Genomic DNA, 21,564 nt, shown 5'->3' on the forward strand with positions numbered 1-21,564 from the left:
CAGATGCCTAAATATAGTAGCCACAATGCATTTACATTGTGCTGCTGAATTAAGGGGACCAAGAAGTGGTATTCAGAAGGCACAAGCAAAACTCTATCAGGGACTAGAAAGGGTTACATTTTGAGGAGGGAACCATGGATGGCTTCATAGCATTCATTTTTCTTTCTTTTTTTTTTTTTGGTAGCATTTTGAGATTCTGGAAATTAGGCCTTTTTTCATTTGCTGCTTAATGCTTTTTATGGTACTAGGAATGATTAAGCTAACATTAGTAATATAACATTGTATAAGAAATAAAAAGAGGGGGGATTCTCAAGATGGCAGCGTGAGTAGGGTGGTGGAAATCTCCTCCCAAAAACATATATATTTTGCAAACACAGCGAATACAACTATTCCTAAAAGAGTGACCAGAAGATACAGTACATAAGCCAGGCTACATCTGCGAGAGCCCAACATCTCATGGAAAAGGGTAAGATACAAAGCTGTGACCCAGCGGGACCCAAGCACTCCCCCCACCACAGCTCACCGGTGGGAGGAAGGAAATCAGAGTGGGGAGGGAGTGGAAGCACAGGACTACTAAATAACCAGCCCTGGTGGTCTGCTCCGGGAGCACACACACACATTGCTTAGTGCACTGGATATTGGAGGAGCAGGAAAGCACGGTCCAAGATTGAGACTGCGAACAGGTGCCCACAGCTGGCTGCCATGGGACAAAAGAAAAGCAGTTGCTTTTAAAGTCTTAAAGGGACAAGGTGGACAAAATAGTCCTGGCAAACTCAGCCCAGCAGGCTGGGAACTTTAAGGAACTTTAGGCACCCTAGCCCCCTGGGTGGCAACGCAGCTCCTAAATCCCTCACGGTGATAAGCAGCCTGCGGATCCTTCCCACACCACCGGCACTGCAAGCAAACCCACTGACCCGGCATTGCTGCAGCACAGTGGGGGGGCAGCCCCACCTACAGCAACCACACAGCTTAGCACAGAGGCTTCTCCCTGCACACAGTGAACAGACCCAGACCCAGGGGCTACTCCCTGCACTCAGTTGACTGGCACAGACAGCAGAGACTGGCACAGAGTCTGGGAGGCACAAAGGGGTTTTATTCTCATGGCAGAACAGGCACCGCACACCTGCAACCCCTGCCAGTGCCTTAGGCCATCATGAGGGCTACCCCGCCCATGGCAGCTCAGGGGATTAACCCAGAGGCTGCTCCCTGCGCACGGTGGGGTGAAGACAGTGGAGATGAGTGCAGAGTCCAGAAGGCACGAAGGGGCTCTTTTTTCACAGACTAACAGGTGCCACTCACCTGTGATACCCGCCAGTGCCTTAGGCCATCCTGAGGGCCACTCTGCCCACAGCAGCTCAGGGGATTAACCCAGAGGCTGCTACCTGCACATGGTTCACCAGCACAGACAGCAGTGATGGGCACAGAGACAGGGAGGCAAAAAGGGGCTTCATTCTTGAGTAAGAAAACACACTGATGGGTGACCCCTGCCATTGCCCTAGGCCATCTTGAAGGCAGTCCCACCCACAGCAGCTTAGGGGATTATCCCAGAGGCTACTCCCTGTGTGCAGTTAACTGGCACAGGCAACAGAGACAGGCAAAACAACCAGCAAGGAGGAAGGGACTTTGTTCTACCAGTTCACACATGCCAAACTTGCTGGCAACCACTCCCATCACCATGAAAAGGCAGAAGAACCTTCTTCAGTCCAAAATTCTTCAAACATCAGAGAGAGGGCCTGGTAAGACTGAAATCACCAATTTTCCCCAAAATGAATTCAAAATAATAGTCATAAGCATGCTGATGGAGTTACAGAGAAATATTCAAGAGCTAAGGAATGAACTCAGGAGGGAGATAACAGAATGAAACAGACAATGGAAGGATTTAAGAGTAGACTGGATGAGGTGGAAGAGACTGTTAATGGAATAGAAATCAGAGAACAAGACTACAGAGAAGCTGAGGCAGAGAGAGATAAAAGGATCTCAAGGAAGGAAAGACTATTAAGAGAACTGTGTGACCAATCCGAACGGAACTATATTCGCATTATAGGGGTACAAGAAGAAGAAGAGAGAGAAAAAGGGATACAAAGTGTCTTTGAAGAAATAATTGCTGAAAACTTCCCCAATCTGGGGAAGGAAATAGTCTCTCAGACCAAGGAAGTCCAAAGATCTCCCAACACAAGGGACCCAAGGAGGACAACACCAAAACACATACTAATTAAAATGGTAAAGATCAAAGACAAGGACAGAGTATTAAAAGCAGCAAGAGAGAGAAAAAAGATCACCTACAAAGGAAAACCCATCACGCTATTATCAGACTTCCCAACAGAAACCTTAAAGGCCAGGAGGGAGTGTCATAATATAGTCAATGCAATGAAACAGAAGGGCCTCAAACCAAGAATACTGTATCCAGCAAGATTATCATTTAAATTTGAACGAGAGATGAAACAGTTCCCAGATAAGGAAAAGTTGAGGGAATTTAACTCTCACAAACCACCTCTACAATGTATTTTAAAGGAACTGCTCTAGATGGAAGTATGCCTAAGGCTAAATAGCTCTCACCAGAGAAAATAAAACAAAAGCAAAGTAGACAAACCAAATACTAACTAAAGGCAAAATAAAATGAGCTATCCACAAAAATCAGTCAAGGGAAACACAAAGAGTATAAAATAAAATACCTAACATATAAAGAATGGAAAAGGAAGAAAAACAAGGGAGAGAAATAAAGAATCATCAGACTGTGTTTATAATAGTGTAATAAGTGAGTTAAGTTACACAGTTAGATAGTAAAGAAGCTGCCCTTGAACCTTTGGTAACCATGAATCCAAAGGCTGCAATAGCAATAAGTACATTATCTATTGATAATTGCCCTAAATGTAAATGGACTGAAGGCACCAATCAAAAGACACAGAGTAATAGAATAGATAACAAAGCAAGACCCATTTATATGCTGCCTACAAGAGATTCACTTCAAACCCAAAGACATACACAGACTAAAAGTGAAGGGATGGAAAAAGATATTTCATGCAAATAGGGGAAAAAAGCAGGTGTTTAAGTACCTGTATCAGACAAAATAGACTTCCAAACAAACAAAAATCACAAAAGTCAAAGAAGAACATTACATAATGATAAAGGGGTCAGTCCAACAAGAGGATATAACCATTATAAATATTTAGGCTCTGAACACAGGAGCACTTAAATATGTGAAACAAATACTAACAGATAGTAAAGGGGGAAATAGAGTGCAATGCATTCATTTTAGAGGACTTCAACACACCACTCACTTGAAAGGACAGATCAACCAGACAGAAAATAAGTAAGGACACAGGGGCACTGAACAACACATTAGAACAGATGGACCTAACAGACACCTATAGAACATTCCACCCAAAAGCAGCAGGATACACATTCTTCTCAAGTGCACATGGAACATTTTCCAGAATAGACCACATACTAGGCCACAAAAAGAGCCTCAGTAAATTCAAAAAGATTGAAATTCTACCAACCAACTTCTCAGATCACAAATGTATAAAACTAGAAATAAATTGTACAAAGAAAACAAAAAGGCTCACAAACACATGGAGGCTTAACAACATGCTCCTAAAAATCAATGGATCAATGACCAAATTAAAACAGAGATGAAGCAACAAATGAAAATAACAGCACAACAACCCATCTTCTGTGGGATGCAGCAATGGGAGTTATAAGAGCAAAGTATATAGCAATCAAGGCTTATTTAAAGAAGGAAGAACAATCCCAAATGAATGGTCTAAATTCACAATTATTGAAACTGGAAAAAGAAGAACAAATGAGGTCCAATGTCAGCAGAAGGAGGGACATAATAAAGATCACAGAAGAAATAAATAGAATTGAGAAGAATAAAATAATAGAAAAATTTAATGAAACCAAGATCTGGTTCTTTGAGAAAATAAACAAAATAGATAAACCCCTAGCCAGACTTATTAAGGAAAAAAGAGAATCTACACACATAAACAGAATCAGAAATGAGAAAGGAAAAATCATGATGGACACCACAGAAATACAAAGAATTATGAGAGAATACTATGAAAATCTATATGCTAAAAAACTGGATGACCTAGAAGAAATGGACAACTTTCTAGAAAAACACAACCTTCCAAGTCTGACCCAGCAAGAAACAGAAAACCTAAACAGACCAATTACCAGAAATGAAATTCAATCAGTAATTAAAAAATTATCCAAGAACAAAACACCAGGACCATATGGATTCACTGCTGAATTTTATCAGACATTTAGAGAAAACATAATACCCATTCTCCTTAAAGTTTTCCAAAAAATAGAAGAGGAGGGAACTCATTCTATGAAGCCACCATCACTCTAATACCAAAACCAGGCAAAGACACCATAAAAAAAGAAAACTACAGACCAATATCCCTGATGAACATAGATGCAAAAATACTCAACAAAATATTAGCAAACCAAATTCAAAAATACATCAAGAGGACCATACACCATGATCAAGCGGGATTCATCCCAAGGATGCAAGGATGCTACAACATTTGAAAATCCATCAACATCATCCAACACATCAACAAAAAGAAGGACAAAAACCACATGATCATACACATAGATGCTGAAATAGCATTCGACAAAATTCAACATCCAAACATGATAAATACTTTCAACAAAATGGGTATAGAGGGCAAGTACCTCAACATAAAAATGGCCATATATGACAAACCCACAACCAACATCATACTTAACAGAGAGAAGCTGAAAGCTTTTCCTCTAAGATTGGGATCAAGACAAGGATGCCCTCTCCCTGCTTTTAATAAACATAGTACTGGAGGTCCTAGCCATGGCAATCAGACAACACAAAGAAATAAAAGGCATTGAGATCGGTAAGGAGAAGTCAAACTCATTGTTTGCAGATGACATGATATCGTATATAAAAAAACCCTAAAGACTCTACTCCAAAACTACCAAAACTAGTATCTGGATTCAGCAAAGTTGCAGGATACAAAATTAATACACAGAAATCTGTTGATGAACTAGTAGAAAGAGAAATCAGGAAAACAATTCCATTCACAATTACATCAAAAAGAATAAAATACATAGGAATAAACCTAACCAAGGAAGTGAAAGACCTATACTCTGAAAACTATAGGACACACCTAAGAGAAATAAAAGAGGATACTAATAAGTGGAAATTCATCCCATGCTCTTGGTAGGAAGAGTTAATATTGTCAAAATGATCATCCTGCCTAAAACAATCTACAGATTCAATGCAATCCCTATCAAATTACCAACAGTATTCTTCAACGAATTGGAATAAATAGTTCTAAAATTCATATGGAACCACAAAAGACCCCAAATAGCCAAAGCAATCCTGAGAAGGAAGAATAAAGCAGGGGGGATCTCGCTTCCCAACTTCAAGCTCTACTACAAAGCCACAATAATCAAGACAGTTTGCTACTGGCACAAGAACAGACCCATAGACCAGTGGAACAGAATAGAGAGTCCAGATATGAATTCAAGCATATATGGTCAATTAATATTGATAAAGGAACCATGGATATACAATGGGGAAAGGACAGCTTCTTCAACAACTGGTGTTGGCAAAACTGGACAGCTACATGTAAGAGAATGAAACTAGATTGTTGTTTAACCCCATACACAAAAGTAAACTCAAAATGGATTAAAGACCTGAATGTAAGTCATGAAACCATAAAACTCTTAGAAGAAAACATAGGCAAAAATCTCTTGACTACAAACATGAGCAACTTCTTCATGAACACATCTCTAGGGGCAAGGGAAACAAAAGCAAATATGAACAAGTAGGACTATATCCAACTAAAAAGCTTCTGTACAGCAAAAGACACCATCAGTAGAACAAAGAGGCATCCTACAGTATGGGAGAATATATTCATAAATGATATATACAATAAGGTGTTTACATCCAAAATATACAAAGAGCTCACACACCTCAACAAACAAAAAGCAAATAATCCAATTAACAAAGGGGTAGAGGATCTGAACAGACACTTTTCCATAGAAGAAATTTAGATGGCCAACAGACATGTGAAAAGATTATCCATATCACTAATCATCAGAGAAATGTAAATTACCATCACAATGAGATATCAACTCACACCAGTTAGGATAGGCACAATCGAAAAGACAAACAACAAATGTTGGCAAGGATGTGGAGAAAGGGGAACCCTCCTATGCTGCTGGTGGGAATGTAAATTAGTTCAACATTGTGGAAAGCAGTATGGAGGTTCCTCAAAAAACTCAAAATAGAAATACTATTTGACCCAGGAATTCCACTCCTAGGAATTTACCCTAAGAATGCAGGAGTCCAGTTTCAAAAAGACATATGCACCCCTATGTTTATCACAGCACTATTTACAATAGCCAAGAAATGGAAGCAACCTAAGTGTCCATCAGTAGATGAATGGAAAGAAGAGGTGGTACATATACACAATGGAATATTATTCGGCTATAAGAAGAAAATAAATCCTACCATTCGCAACAACATGGATGGAGCTGGAGGGTATTATGCTCAGTGAAATAAGCCAGGCAAAGACATGTACCAAATGATTTCACTCATTTGTGGAGTATAACTACAAAGCAAACCTGGAAAAAAACAGCAGCAGACCCACAGACTCCAAGAGGAGACTAGCAGTTACCAAAGGGGAGGGTTGGGAAGGGTGGGTGGGGAGGAAGGTAGAGGGGGATTGAGGGGCATTATGATTGGCACACATGATAAGGGGAGGTTCATGGGGAGGGTAGTGTAACACAGAGAAGACAAGCAGTGACTGTGGCATCTTACTATGCTGATGGACAGTGACTGCAATGGGGTGGAGGGGACTCGATAATATGGGTAAATGTAGTGACCACAATGTTGCTTATGTGACATCTTCATAAGACTGTATATCAATGATACCTTAATAAAAATAAATGAATAAATGATTGTGTTGCCTCCTTTGGTCACTCTCCACAGCAAGGTAAGGAAGAGCAATCAAAGCAGCAGGGTGCTTTGACTGCTGTGATCCTCACACAGAGCACCAGGAGAACAAGCAATCACTTTTTCTGGCTGGGGGTTCCTGATTTCTGGGGTTCCCTTCTAAGTGGTGATGAGGTGAAAAGACCAGGTGAGATGCTGTACATATGAAACCACTTGATTTATTGTTTTCATTGATTTGAACTTCAAGGATTCTTTTAATTGTCTCCTGATCCCTGGGGCTGCCTCATCCTTGCTTGCTTTTGTAGCAACTGCCAAAGCTACAACTTTAGAATAGTTCACAGCTGCTATTAGCTATTTACACTTACACTTATTCAGAGCATCTAACACTGTACCTGGATATAGGATCAGTAAGGATTCAATAAATTATTTACTGTAGAATTGCAGAGACTGCTGTGTCCAAAATATACAGCTGCTTGGCTCTTGTGCCAGGGACTCTGATTGAACTGATCTGAGTGCAGCCTTGCATCAGAATGTTTACAAGGTTTTCAGGTGATCCTACGGCATACCTGAGGCTAAGAATTACTGAACACCTTTCACACACACTGCCCATTTTTAAGAGGGAGATGAGCAGTTCATTAAAAACCACAAGGTATTAAAGAGAGACTCACATCTAACAGGAACTTTCTCTCTGATATAGCCAGAATTTAAGGTTTACAAATAAGGGATGCTACAGAGAGAAATGGGCACAACCATCACTCCCTTTATTTACACCTTTTGATGGCATCACCTTGCACTTGAAATAAGACCCAAAATTCTTGTCACAGCCTACAGAGCCTCTAGCATCATCCCAGGGTTTCCAACCTCACCTTCCTTGCAGCAGCCTTCCTTCAGTTCCACGGACTGCCACCCCCTCACTTCCGACCCTCCCAGCTGCTGTGTCTTCTTCGCCAAAGAGGCTTGTAATACCCTCCTAGAAGTGAATTCACCCCAACTCCAAAACAGCAGGCCTCATCTTAGGGTCTGAGCTGCCTCTATAGGTCAACCACAGGAAAGAGCAGACTGGCTCTGAAAGATAAACCCAGAAGGCCCAGAGCCAAGCCAATCTACCAGTCAGGTACATTATTCCATCTCCCTGGAAGAGGACAGAACAAGGTGGCAGAAGTTAAAAGAGGTCCTGGCATGCATGTCCCTTCTAGAAAGAAAAAAGATCCTCCACCCTGTATGGAAACTTGAGAAGTGGGAAATAAGTACTGTCTCCCTCACAATATAGTTTCAATGCCAGTAGAATGGTGTTTTTCACAAGATAAGTATAAAATTTACTTTGAATAAAATCACTTCACAGTGCACCATGGGTGGTAATTACATGTAAGTAAAAAGAAGTTTGGTAAATGACTTCTTTTGGTTGTCTTTTAAAGCAGTTGGTTTCTCTTTGCGTCTATGTACATAACAATATATGAAGGTAACATTAAAAGTCTAAATTTGAGACCCCTCAGGAAGTAAGGCCCAAGACTACTCCAGCCTCACACTCTCACTGTCTACTGCTTGCCCCTTCGTCCAGAGAGACCCTGATATCCAGACTAGTTCAGGTCTGTGACCACGTTTTCACTTGTTGATGTCAGAATTAGAAAAGTAAGTTATGTGACCATTTTTTTAGTGAATGTATGGAAGGTTGTATTAAGGCTTATCACATATTTTTTTTAAACTATAGGCTCTGGAGAAATGAATCAAAACTCTACCATTACTAGCTGTGTTACTATAGACATGTTACCTCTTTGTACCTCAATATCCTCATCTGTAAAATGGAAATAACAGTATCCATCTCACAAGGTTACATGAGTAAAAATAGCACATTCAAATGTCTTAGAGCAACACCTTGTATATGCGTGTTCAATATAAAAATTAGCAACTATTATTTAATTTGAAAGACCATTCTTTATTCTGAAACTATATCCACCCTGTTATTTTGGTATTCAAATTTCTTTCTTCAGGAAATTACAACAATGGTGTATAGGAAATCTATTTTTTAATTTCCTTACTTGACAAATTTTATAAGGAAGTTGGCAGCTTTATATTAGCCCTCCGATTTTTGTTTGTAAATTTAACAGATTTGTGAAAAACAAACATCTAGAAACCACTGACCTAAATACCTCCTGTTTTCCTTTTTTTGAAGACTTTAAAGGTAAAGAGATAGCAACATATATTTTGTAATTAAGTAACTTTTAGAATATTACCAACTCTCCTGCCTCCTTATCCATATAATTTGCCCTTTTTGCAAATTAATGTCCTACCAAGGCCCTGCTGGGGTATTTGCGCTGGTGTCTGAAGGGCTCTGTCAAACAATCTGTGTGTTAAACAGCCTTAACTCAAGGGCAGTCATTCTGCCTCTCTTCCTTGTCTTGGCATCATGCAGTGGTGAATTTATGATGAATGCTCTTCAGTGGTGATAATGTCTGTGGTGACAGTGATTCTAATTTTCTCTGTCACTTGACTTGAGGCAGTAGAGGCACTGAATGAACAAGCTATTCATACATGATTGGCTGAAAGACAGTGGAAGACCCTAAGCAAAAACAAGCCTCACCAATATAATATTTTATCAACTATTCTTTAATAAATAATAATAACAAATTATTAACAAAAAAACCCTCATTTCTATCTCCAGGCCTGAGCTGATGAAATCATGGTTGCTCTCATGGTCACTAATGGCAGGTAAACTCATTATTATGAAATCAGTAGATAATAAAATCAGGAAATAAGAACCCATGTAATAAAGAAGTGAGAGTTCATGTTGGCAATAACACCCAAGTTCTACAAATTCTGTTGAGATGAATTTTAAAAGTCCAGAACCTTCTCCCAAGAACCCTTACTTGCTCACACTGCAGCACTGTATTAAAATTGTGACTAATTATAGCCATGACTACTCTTAAAATGTAGCCTTTATCATATAAACATATAAGCCTTTGCTTCAAACTAATAACAAAAGTGTCATTTACTATTAAAATATCTGGGCTCCCCCAGCATATTCCTCCAAGCTGGCTCTGAGCACCTGGCACATCTCTATGAGCAGGCCAAGGGAGACTCTTGATTTGCCTTCCCTGACAGCCCTGCTTGGAAAGGAATTGAGAAATCTGGCTTCTGGGAATGTGACAAGTGACAGTTTCCATCAGCATTTATCTCTACTTGGCAAAAATAAGGAAGATCTGGCAATAGGCCTCTAGAAATCATCAGCAGTCACAGATCATTCTGAACTGGGCCTTTGAATCCAGGAATATGTGTGTATTGTCTGTCATAACCAGAGAGTCTGCCAATTGAGTGAGTAGAATTTGACCTTCCTTCCCTGAAACAAGAGCAATCATTTAATGACCAAGAGATTTACATGAACTGTCTTTAAGCATTACAATAACGTCTCAGGTGATTATTACTATCTCTGTTTTACAATTAAAGAAAACTGAAGCTGAGAAAGATTTGGTCATCTGGCACAAGAGCACATGGCTGGTAAATAGAGTGGCCAGGATTCCAACTTGGTCCCAGAGCTTAGGTTCAGCCACTCTGATAATTGTCCTCTAGCTCTCTGAGAAAGACTGGGCAAGGTAGGACTGCTTTCTGTGATACTGGACCATGTTTGCAAGACTGTCTTTCTAATCAACATCTGTCCTGAAATGTTTCTCAAAAAGGACCCCCATCAGGGATTCTTAAGTGTTTGGCTGGTTTGATTGTTCCTGCTGCTTTTCCACAAAGTGTGTTTGTTTCAATGCATCCATGTCCTCCCTGGTCTGAAGCTGATGTGTCTTAAGTCTCACTATACCTCAGGAGTGTCTCCCAAACAAGCTTTGTTAACCTTCAGCCAATAATTTCCTTTGCTAATAATTCTTAAGAAGCGTCTGATTCTAAAGGTGTGTTCTGCTGGCTTGTCAGCTAGAATGAAAGCATAGACAATTATTTGTTTTATTTCAAGTAACTAACCATCAGTGATGGCAAGACTACAAACAGGCTATTGAAAAGCAGTTTTTATAGAGTTACATTTAGCATCCAAAATACAGCATCTTTTTCAATAAATGAAGACAAGTAAGAGAAATGAGACTACAGCTTAAATGTCTTTGAGTTCTACTCCCAGTCCTGACCCCCATCACTCTAATAACCTGAAGATTATTTTTCATATGTCTGGGCGACAATATATCAAAGGGAGATCCTGAGCCTTGGCACCAGTATCCAAAATCTGGCCAAGAGCAGAAACCTGCAATCAGGAAGGCAGGAGAATAATGCCAAAGTCCACTCACAACCAGTCAGTCACTGTAGGGTTGACTAGGCAGATATAGATGCAACAGGACAAGCAAAGTCAAGTGAGGGGACACTGAACCATGTGTGAACAGGTCAGGATGGACAGCGGAAGCCTGATGATATTCTAGGTAATTCCTTTTGCACTGACCCTGACCCACTTTGACGGGCCAAAAGTGGAATGAAAGGATCTGAATATTTTAGAAGATGTTAGAGCTAAGACGCTACTATGGGCTGAATGTTTATGTCCCCCTAAAATTCATAGGTTGAGATCCAGCCTCCAATGTGATGGTTTTAAGAAGTAGGGCCTTTGGTAGGTGAGTAGATGATGAGGGTGGAACCCTTATGAATGGAATTCGTGCTCTTATAAAAGAAGTCCCTTCTGCCATATGAGGACACAGAGTGACGATGACACACAAGTAAGGCTCCTCTCCCTGGAACTCCAAGGCCAGGAACTCCTGCAGGGGCAGTGCCCCGGCCTGCGGGACAAACGTGGGGTGTCGCCGGAGACGCCTGCAGAAATGAAACAAGCAAGGGACACAAAGCACGACCAGCAAGACAGGATGTCTGATCAAGCTGGCACAGTTTATTGTTTGCAGGCTCAATTTATACAGGCTAGCAAGGAAGGGGTGGGTCAGAAGATTATTGGACCTTAGGTGGCGCCGGCGGGAAGGTGTAGAGGGGTGATTGGGCCTTGGCTGGCACCGGCAGGAGCAGAGGACCCGGAAGAGAAGCGGGGAGTTCGCCATTTTGTGGGTGGGGGGTCCTTTGGTCCCCGGCATCTCCTCCTTTTCTATTCTTTTAGGAGGGGTTGGAGCACAAACTAAAGTGCTTTGAGCCACTTATCCACTGGGTAGACGGTGCCTGTCTTAGGTCTAGAGGTCTTATACTAGGCCTCTGTTTCCAGGAGCTTGCCTCCTTTTGGAGTCGGCCTGGAGTTCTCAGGGGAGCTTGCCCTAATACTGAATCAGCCTATATGCATAGGAGCTTGCCCCAGTATTAGATCGGCCCCTGTTATTTTAACCAGAGGTCTTATGTCTGTCCTCTATTTTTGCAGGTATAACCTCTTAGTTACCCATCATTGACTACCCGTCTAATTGCCCAGGAATATCGTCAAGGAACAGGACAAAAAAACCTTGACATGGCTCGTCTCAGGTTTAATCTCTGGTTACTGTCGGGTCTCTTCGGGTATAAGGCTCTGTGTAAAGATTCACGCCTTGGTCAGCCAAGGCAAGGCGGTGATAATGGACTTGGATAGGCCTTGCTATAAGGGAGTTGATTTGCTGTTTGATCAACATTGTAAGTCTTTTAAAAGCCCAGGGGCCAAAAGATAGTATTAATAGCAATCCTAGGAGCGGGCCTAAAATGGGGAGAAGGTAAGGAAGAAGTCCATTTAATCCAGTCAAAAGGGGATTGTCACGCAACTCTTTTCTTCTTTTCTCGAGGTCGTCTTGGAGGGTTTTTATCTTGTCCCGAATGATGCCTGACTTGTTAGCGTAGAAGCAGCATTTCTCCTGTGAAGCTAAACAAATACCTCCTTGCTCTGCCGTGAGGAGGTCTAGGCCTCTATGATTTTGTAAAAATACTTCTGCTAGAGAGTCTATTTGGTCTTGGAGGTCAGTAATCGTTCTAGAGAGGGCATCAACATCATTAATTAATTGGTTGGATAATTTATGATAGGAATGTATGGCTATTCCTGCTCCTGCCGTTCCTGTAGCTACCGCAGTGGTAATTCCAAGGCCAACTAGAAGTGGGATGAACTGGATGGCTCTTTTAGAGCGTGGGTGTCCTGCTATAAACTCAAAGCTGGGTATAGGGACAGGTTCTTCTCCTGGGATGATATCAATATCTGGGAGGATGTTGGCTTGTATGCATAACCCTGTCCAATTTGTGGGTAAGGCAGTGAAGGCCAGGTTTCCTCCACAGAGGAAATGGATGAGGTATAATTAAAAACTTGGGAGCAATTTATGAAAGAGGCAAACCCTACATTTATATCATAACTGTTATTCTGCGGCTGCTTTTGTATGCATAGGGATATGTTAAATCCTACAGGTTGCACTCTAAAGGGTGAGTTGAGAGTACAATTCTGTTCTGGCAGGTTGTTGGTAGCATTAGTGGGAATTGCAAGGGGCATAGGCGTACCAAGGGTCATGCATAGCCAGCAGTTTTCAGCGAGACTGGGATTGGTGATGTTCAGTGCATTATGAGTGGCATCTAGAATATCAGCAGTTTGGGTGTCAAGATCTATGCCACGAGACTTGGGCAAGGCTAAAGGGTGGTACTCTAGAGGGGGGTATATTTCTTTAATAAGATCTTCAATTTTTTCTTTGACTTGGGCTTCCCTTATCTTATCTGTTGGTCCACCGCCATCAGATAATATGAATAGGTGCTTGTGGTGGCCAGCAAATGTTTTTGCCTACCTCACCATGACAAGGAGCTTGTGCATATTTAGAATGTCCTTGTAGGTTGCTATCATCATGCTCGCCTCCAAAAGAACCAGTAGAACTCCTTTGTAAGATAGTTGTGAGATATTGTTTGCCATTGGTACCGGTGCACTGTTGGACACTGCGGTAACAGGTAGAGTGCAGTGCAGCGACTTTTTGGCAAGGGTTGGGACAAGGCCCTGGTTTGCCATTAATTGTAGGTATAATTTTGGGCTTTCTTACACATTTCCAAGAAAGGGGCTTCCATCCTAATCCGGATGAAAATCCGCCTGCAGAGATGTCTGCTGTGAGGTATGCTATTTTGTCTTGGCAATCTACGGTTTGTCTAGCAGACATTTGGGGTCCAGCTAAGTGCTTGATCCCCTGAGATGTTATTTGCTTATGTCCCCCCAGACTGGGTTCAAAATCCATTATTCCTCCCTTACAATCACAAGGATTTCCATATAACTGTTTGAGGGCTTCATCCTTAGTGATAGAGGGTCTTAGTCCTCCAAGGACGACAGGGACTATTACAGTAGCAATGAAGGGATGGATAACAGACATGATGGCAAAAGTAGGTAGGCGAGGTTGTTGGCTGCAGGCCTGAGACTGTGTCAATGAAGGGTGAGTTTACCTTGTCTGATGACGATGAATGTTTTTCTTTCTGAAAGGCAAAGAAAGACAGTTCTCAGGGAGGATTTTCCTCTCTGGAATGTATTAGGTTATTATTATTTGGCTTCACAGGGGGTATTGATGGGTTTAACAAAGCGTTCAGGTAACCATCGAGGTCCGTTTCCCTGTGTGTCATATACACAGGCATGGCCTCTACCCCAGATAAGAACTGGGTCAGGACCGTGCCACTTAAAGGTAAGTGGATCTTTCCATAAAACTTCTGCAAACTTTGTTTTGGTTTCGTGGGGCCACAACCTATCTGCTGCAGACTTACCGTAATTATCTAATTGTAGAAAATTAAGTGTAAACAAGGCATGATTGAGGAGGTTCTTTGGAGAGCCTTTTACGGGGTACGCAGTGTTGGTTTTAAGTTTATTGATCATACCTTTTAATGTTTGATGAGCTCGTTCGACTATTCCCTGTCCTTGGGGGTTGTAGGGGATACCTGTGATGTGTTTAATTTGGAATTGATGGCAAAAAATTTTGAAATGCTTGTGAGGTGTAACCCAGTCCATTGTCTGTTTTAATGATTTGAGGTTTGCCAATAACAGTAATGCATTGAAGAACATGGGCTATAACATTTTTCGTGGCTTCACCACTGTGGAGAGTGGCAAATATAAAACTACTGTAAGTATCAATAGTCACATGAGTATATTTAAGAGCACCAAATTCAGAAATATGAGTGACATCCATTTGCCAGATTTCATTAGGGAGTAGGCCTCTCGGATTAACTCCTAAATGAGGAAGGGGCAGTGAGGTAACACACCCCGGACAGTTTTTAATAATTTGCCTAGCTTGTTCTCTGGTGAGTTTAAATAAAAGTCGCAGAGTGTGAGCATTCACATGATGAAGAGCATGGTATTGACTAGCTTTGGTGACTGCATCGGTCATAATAGAATACGTGAAGCGGGTGTTTTTATCTGCAAGGGCATTGCCTTGGGAGAGGGAACTAGGGAGGTCGGTGTGGGCTCACAGATGTCCAATATAGAAAGGGGCTTGTCTGAGTAATATATAAGTTTGGAGTTGTTGAAAGAGGGAAACGGCGTTGGTAGAGGGTTTAATGTAAGGAACGGTTTCTAGAATAGGAACTGAATATGCTATGTAGGCACTGTCGGTATACAGATTAAAAGGGATTTGGCTCAGCATTTTAAAAACTTGTAAAATAGCAAATAATTCTACGAGTTGGGCCGATTTAAAGGGTGATTGGATGCTGTAACTCTGTGAGCCAATAACATAGGCAGCAATGCCAGAGGAGGAGCCATCTGAGAAAACTAAAGAGGCATTTTCTAAAGGAGTGGATGAGGTTCTTTTTGGGAAAATAAAGGGATGTAGTCGAGAGAATTGGAGGAGTTTATGTGAGGGATAGTGATTATCGATTTTACCTTGAAAAGAAGCAAGGGATATAATCCAATCATCTACATTTTGGGAAAGCAAATTTGTTTGCTCTTTTGTGTAAGGGATGATGAGCTGATCAGGATCTCTGCCAAAATGTTGGCGGCTTTTTTCTCTGCCTGCTTTTATGATCTTTGCAACTAATGAAGGGTATGTGATAAGGACTTTAGGTGGGGCTCAATGATATTAGCTCGGCTTCAAGGGCTTTAATCTCTTTAATGAGCTGAACATGTTCGCGTTTTTGTAGCAAAATTTCTTTAAGTGAAGAAACTTCTTTGGTTAGAGAAATTTTTGCTTGCCGGATGGGGTCAGATAAAAGGGGGAGGTTGTGAGGAGACTCTAGAGCAGGGATTTAAAACATAGGGACGCATTTGGGGGGAATAGGTTTGTATGGGGGAGGCTTAAGGTGTCCATTAGTGGCACTATAAAGGACTGGCGCCGTGAGACGCCAGGGGTTCCATGATCATGATAATGAGCAGCTTGTTCTCTTAATGTCTCTTCATCTTCCAGGCTTAAATGATTGTTTTGATGTCTTAAAGACGTGAGTGTAGGGTAAATGGAGGGGATTTTGGGGGAATTAGATTTGCCAGGTTTACTTTCAGGTTTATCTTGGGGATCTGGAGTATTTTGTTCAGATTGGGGCTTAGGAGGTTCTTCAAGAGAAACAGCGGGATCTTCAGGGATATCTACAGTTATTGAAGGACAGGTAGAGGGTGGTCGGGAGTTTTCTCTAAGGGCTATTTCTCCTGTTTCTATAACATTTTTGATATCAGGGACTTGTGAATGAACTTGAAGGATATCATGGATAAGGTTCCAAAAGGAGAATGCTGAGACAGGGACCTTTTCAGGGCCAAAGGTCTGGTAAGAATCTTGGAGGGCATCACCAACTCCTTCCCAACACTTACAACTGATAGTGCCCTCCAAGGGGAACCAAGGACAAGTTTCATGTATGAAGAAAAAAAAGTGTCTAAGATCTTTCTTCTTAACTCTTACACCTCGTGTCCTGAGGGACTCCCTGAGTCCGTTAAGAAATACCTTGTGGGAGTTCAGAGAGTTGCCCATCACTATGGTTACAACCTCTGCTCTAAATAAATTTGAATCTCTCCAAGTCAGCCGCGACTACGCCAATGTCTTGAGCCACTGGAGCCACTCTCATCAGCTCAGACGAGCCCTTGCTTACGCAGGACAGCCGGCAGGTATAATCCGCCTGCTCGGACCCTCCAAGACAGGGACTCTGTAGTCAGAGTCCCCTGGGTATGCCTTTGAGGTGAACGACCGTTAGCCCAAAGTAAGCACAAGGTTTTCAGAGAGGAACAACCAGAGGACACAACAAGGAATAAATCGCGGCAGCAGACTGGAGGGAAGTGATAAAACCAATCAGACTACTAAAGTTAGAACTCACAAGAGGTATTTTGGAATCTTGCTTGGGGGATTCGTCTACTCACCTCTCACGGATCTGTATTACGGACGGGTGGGCCGTAGTGATCGTCAATGCAGAGTCGGCGTCAGGCTCCTACCTGCGCGATGACTCAAATGAGTGCCTGGCCAGGACTACGAGTAGACGTTTCAGCAGGAGTCCCGTCGGGCCCCACGTTGGGCGCCAGACTGCCCCGGCCTGCGGGACAAACGTGGGGTGTCGCCGGAGACGCCTGCAGAAATGAAACAAGCAAGGGACACAAAGCACGACCAGCAAGACAGGATGTCTGATCAAGCTGGCACAGTTTATTGTTTGCAGGCTCAATTTATACAGGCTAGCAAGGAAGGGGTGGGTCAGAAGATTATTGGACCTTAGGTGGCGCCGGCGGGAAGGCGTAGAGGGGTGATTGGGCCTTGGCTGGCACCAGCAGGAGCAGAGGACCGGGAAGAGAAGCGGGGAGTTCGCCATTTTGTGGGTGGGGGGTCCTTTGGTCCCTGGCAGGGCAGCGCCACCCAGGCTCACACTCCAGTGTGAACAGATGCATGAAGGTGGCTAGGATTGTATTTCAGTTAGCAAGGGTTACACTCTGACATTTCTTTCAGACCCTGAATTCCTTTTCAAGAATACTGAAGCCTAAGCACTGGAAAGGAAAAAAAAGGGTCAGGCTTGGAAGAGAAAAAAAAAAGATAAAACAAGAATGAAAAAATGAAAGAAGTATAGAAAATAGAAATAATACATAAGATCATGTAAGCAATTTCTAAGTCACATCCAATATGCCCAGCTCCCAGGACACTCCTACTATTTCAATAGCTTTAGTTTCCTCTGGGTTAACATAACTTAGCAGTTCAATGGTTTATGTCGTGGTTGGTGCTAATAATGGCATGCTAGATGGCCTCATCTGGCAAAAGGGCCAAAGTCTTATACAGTCATAGACACTGAATTTGGGAATAGGAAAAAAAAAAAAAACCATAAAATTTCATAGCTAGAAATGACCTTAGCTCAACTTCCTCATATTAGAAATAAGAAAAGTCAGACTCTGAAGATAAAAGGATTGCCAGAGATCAAATTTCTAGTTAATGGCAGACATGAGTCTCAAATCCAGATTTCCAAATTTCCTGTCCCATACTTATTCCATTCTTTCATTCCCATACGCGGCTATTCACTACACATCTTGAAACACACATGCTTTCTCTGATCTCTGTCAGCAGTACCAACTTTGTACCTTCTATTTCTATGAAGGACACTCTTAAGGACAGCTGGGATCAACAAGACCTATGTAACCTACAAAAAAATAAAGTTACCAAAGCCCAAAGGTTCTGTTTTTCTATACCTAGAGCTCTGCCTGAAGAAGCTCTGAAGAATACTCCCATGTATCAGTAATAAATAATGCAAGCCAACTCATTAGCTCCCTTGGTTACTTCAGCACAGCTGATGGTCTGGATGACAGCAGGCCTCAGCAGGGGAAAGGGTAAACCACCATTGCACCACCTTGGTGAGCTCTGGGAACATGGCTAAAACACAGGAAGGAAACGCAAGAAATCTGGGCAGGGAAAACAGGGGTTTGCTCAATGTTATTGCCAGTTTAACAGAACTGTTGTTCAGTTCTTTCTCTAAAGGAAGGAAACAGTATTTATGTTCATTTAGGGAAAGGCATCTTCTAGGAAGGCTGCAATATTTTAAAAAATAAGTACCAGAAAACTTTGTCTTTGGAATGAAGGGAAACTTAAGGAAGCTTCATTATTAGGAAGGTAGGCTATCTTTGCAATTAAGGTGGACCACTAAAAATAGATGGCATAGCCATTTTAAGAAGGCTGAGAAAATTGTTCTTCATGTGTCATGGATATTGAAGGGGAAAAACCCAGCATTTTCCAAAAATGGAAATCCCCAATTCTTGATGCTGATGCCTCCTAATTTTTATAGAAAAGCAAAATCTCTTTAAAAGGACACTTCTGTTCATTTTGAAAATGAGTTCTGGGCTGTTCTTGTGTGATATCAATTTATACAGAGTCTCATGGTACATTAGCATCACTTATCAGGGAGCCAGTTCTACTGAGAGACAGTATAATGGATGGAGGAAGTTGGTACATAATTCAGTCTTTTCTCATGGGTTTTTCCAAAGCTAGATCTGTAACAACATGCCTGCACAGACCATTTCTGGAACTGTTCCCTCATCTTTACAATTATGGTAGGCAATCTCATTTTCTTTAATCCATCCTATGCTCAATGGACTAATTAGCCTTCCTTTTTAAAAAAGAGAGGGAACTGAAAATACGTTACACTCCTGCTAAAAAATCTGTCAGCGTTTTCCTGCTGTGTACAGAATAAATTCCAGCCTCATGAACATGGCATTTGGGGTCTTCTGGATATGGCACAAAGTAGCAACTACTGTTTTCCTTTATATATATATATATATATATATATATATATATATATATATATATATTTAGTTTTTGTTTTTGTTTTTGTTTTTTAATGTGCCAGATGAACCTTTTATCTGATTCTTTTAACCATTTAAGTTTTCATTTCCTCTTTCGCTAATTTTCTGTTCATAACTTCTGCCCAGTTTTCTGATGGGGCCTTATTGGTGTTTTTCAATCTATGACTAGGGACTTTTTACCTTCTAAGGTTTGTGGTCTTATGTTAGTCATATTTTTGACATCTTTTTCAGAATTTGTTGATGATATTAGCTTATGAGTGACTTTAGAAGGTTAAAACATTTACAGCTTAATTAATAGGGCCAAAGTTTGTCTTCCACACAATTCATGTCTGGAATCTCTTTTTGGAAGCTTCCCCCTCACCTTCTGCCAGATTCATATGGAACTACCCAGTTTTCTATTTGAATATTTCTACAGCTATTTCAGACATTGACATTCACTGGTCTTGAGAGTTTTGACCCTTTGTGCCTTTACCAATCTGCCAAACTATTGGGAATTTATTGAATTAATAGAAAAGAGCTCCCTTTCCTTCTCGGTAGCAGGTCGTCCTTTATGCCCAGGGTGCCCTAGCCGGGCCTGAGCTTTAAGATATTTGAAACCTAGGTGAGAATAAGTAGGAAAGTTGCCATTTAAGAGTTGCAGGTTCTTTTGTACCAGAAGTGCAGACTCCTTTCTTCACCTTTGGAGGAGACTAGTAATAGTTACTGGGAAAACTATCCAGGGGCTTGACTTTGTTGGTGTGTTAACTTGACCACTTATGCTAGATGTTCCAATCTGATCACATACTATTCTGGTCTGATTGACTGCAAGCTTTATCTTTGAGGCTTTTCATGGTTCTATTTTGAGCGGGGTGAGGAAAAGAAGACGAAGGGGAGCTGAGAGTTGCCCCTGGGCACTGGAAATTGGAGGGAAAGTTTGAAGGGGAAGCCTTATGACACTAGGCAGAGCAGTGGTGCTCGGGGTTCTGGGTAGAAGGTATGACTCAGACCTGGAAAGAGAACTGGTCTCCCTTCCTTCCAAGTCAGCCTGGAACTGCTCTGGTACCTGGGTGGTGGAGGGCATCCCTCTAAATGCTGCAACAGCACTCTTCAAGACCCTTCTCATGGGTTCTTTCAACTTTGTGACTGCATATTTAGCTGTTTGTCTTTCCCATATTTAACTGCATATTTAACTGACTGTAAGTTCTGTCCCTGATACACTGTATGCCACATATTGAATATGCATTTGATAATATTTGTTCATTAGAATTGATCTTTGGTCAGTTCCCCTAATAAATGATACCCCTTGAGAGAATGGTCATTGCAATTGTCTTTTATTTTACAAGTAGGGAAATATTGCCTGACCATTATTTACAAGAGCTGAAAGATGCCACTGAAGATAAAATTTTATTTGCATCTTTTTCCTCACTAAGAATTACAATAATGAATTCCATGTTTTCACCACCAATTCAGACTACTAATTCACCAAATCAGACAACTCCAAGAAAGTTTCACTTACCTTAAATTTCACTTAGCTCTAATGTGGTTCTCATAGTTTTCATACCTTTGAAGGAGATTAGGAATGTATAGGTACCAAAGAATCTCATAGGTCCCTGGATTCCTCAAAAGAAGATTTTGAAGATGAAGAGTGTTAAATTTTAGTTCTTAACCTCTGTGTGGATTGGCCAAGAGTTCTGAGAAGCACAAGGTTAAGTAACTGAGGAGTCACAGGGCTAGTTGAAATGTCAATAAAAAAGGTACTTTAGAAGGTGAATGCCACTGATTCTATGTCGTAAGACTTATAGATAAAAAGAAACCCAGAGAGAGAGTTAAAAAAAAAAAAAGGAAACCTTTGGAAATATAGGACAGTCTTCTGCTACATGTGTTTGCTGCCAGCTGTGGCAGGTTCCACAGGTGCTTTCACATACATCTTCTCATTTTGTCTTATGTAATCCTCACCACATCAAAGTGTGGCAAGTATTGTTATTACCCACGTAACTGATGATGAACCTGAGGCTCAAAGCTCACATCA

This window comes from Manis pentadactyla, chromosome 11, assembly GCF_030020395.1.
Source record: "Manis pentadactyla isolate mManPen7 chromosome 11, mManPen7.hap1, whole genome shotgun sequence".
NCBI classification, from domain to species: domain Eukaryota; kingdom Metazoa; phylum Chordata; class Mammalia; order Pholidota; family Manidae; genus Manis; species Manis pentadactyla.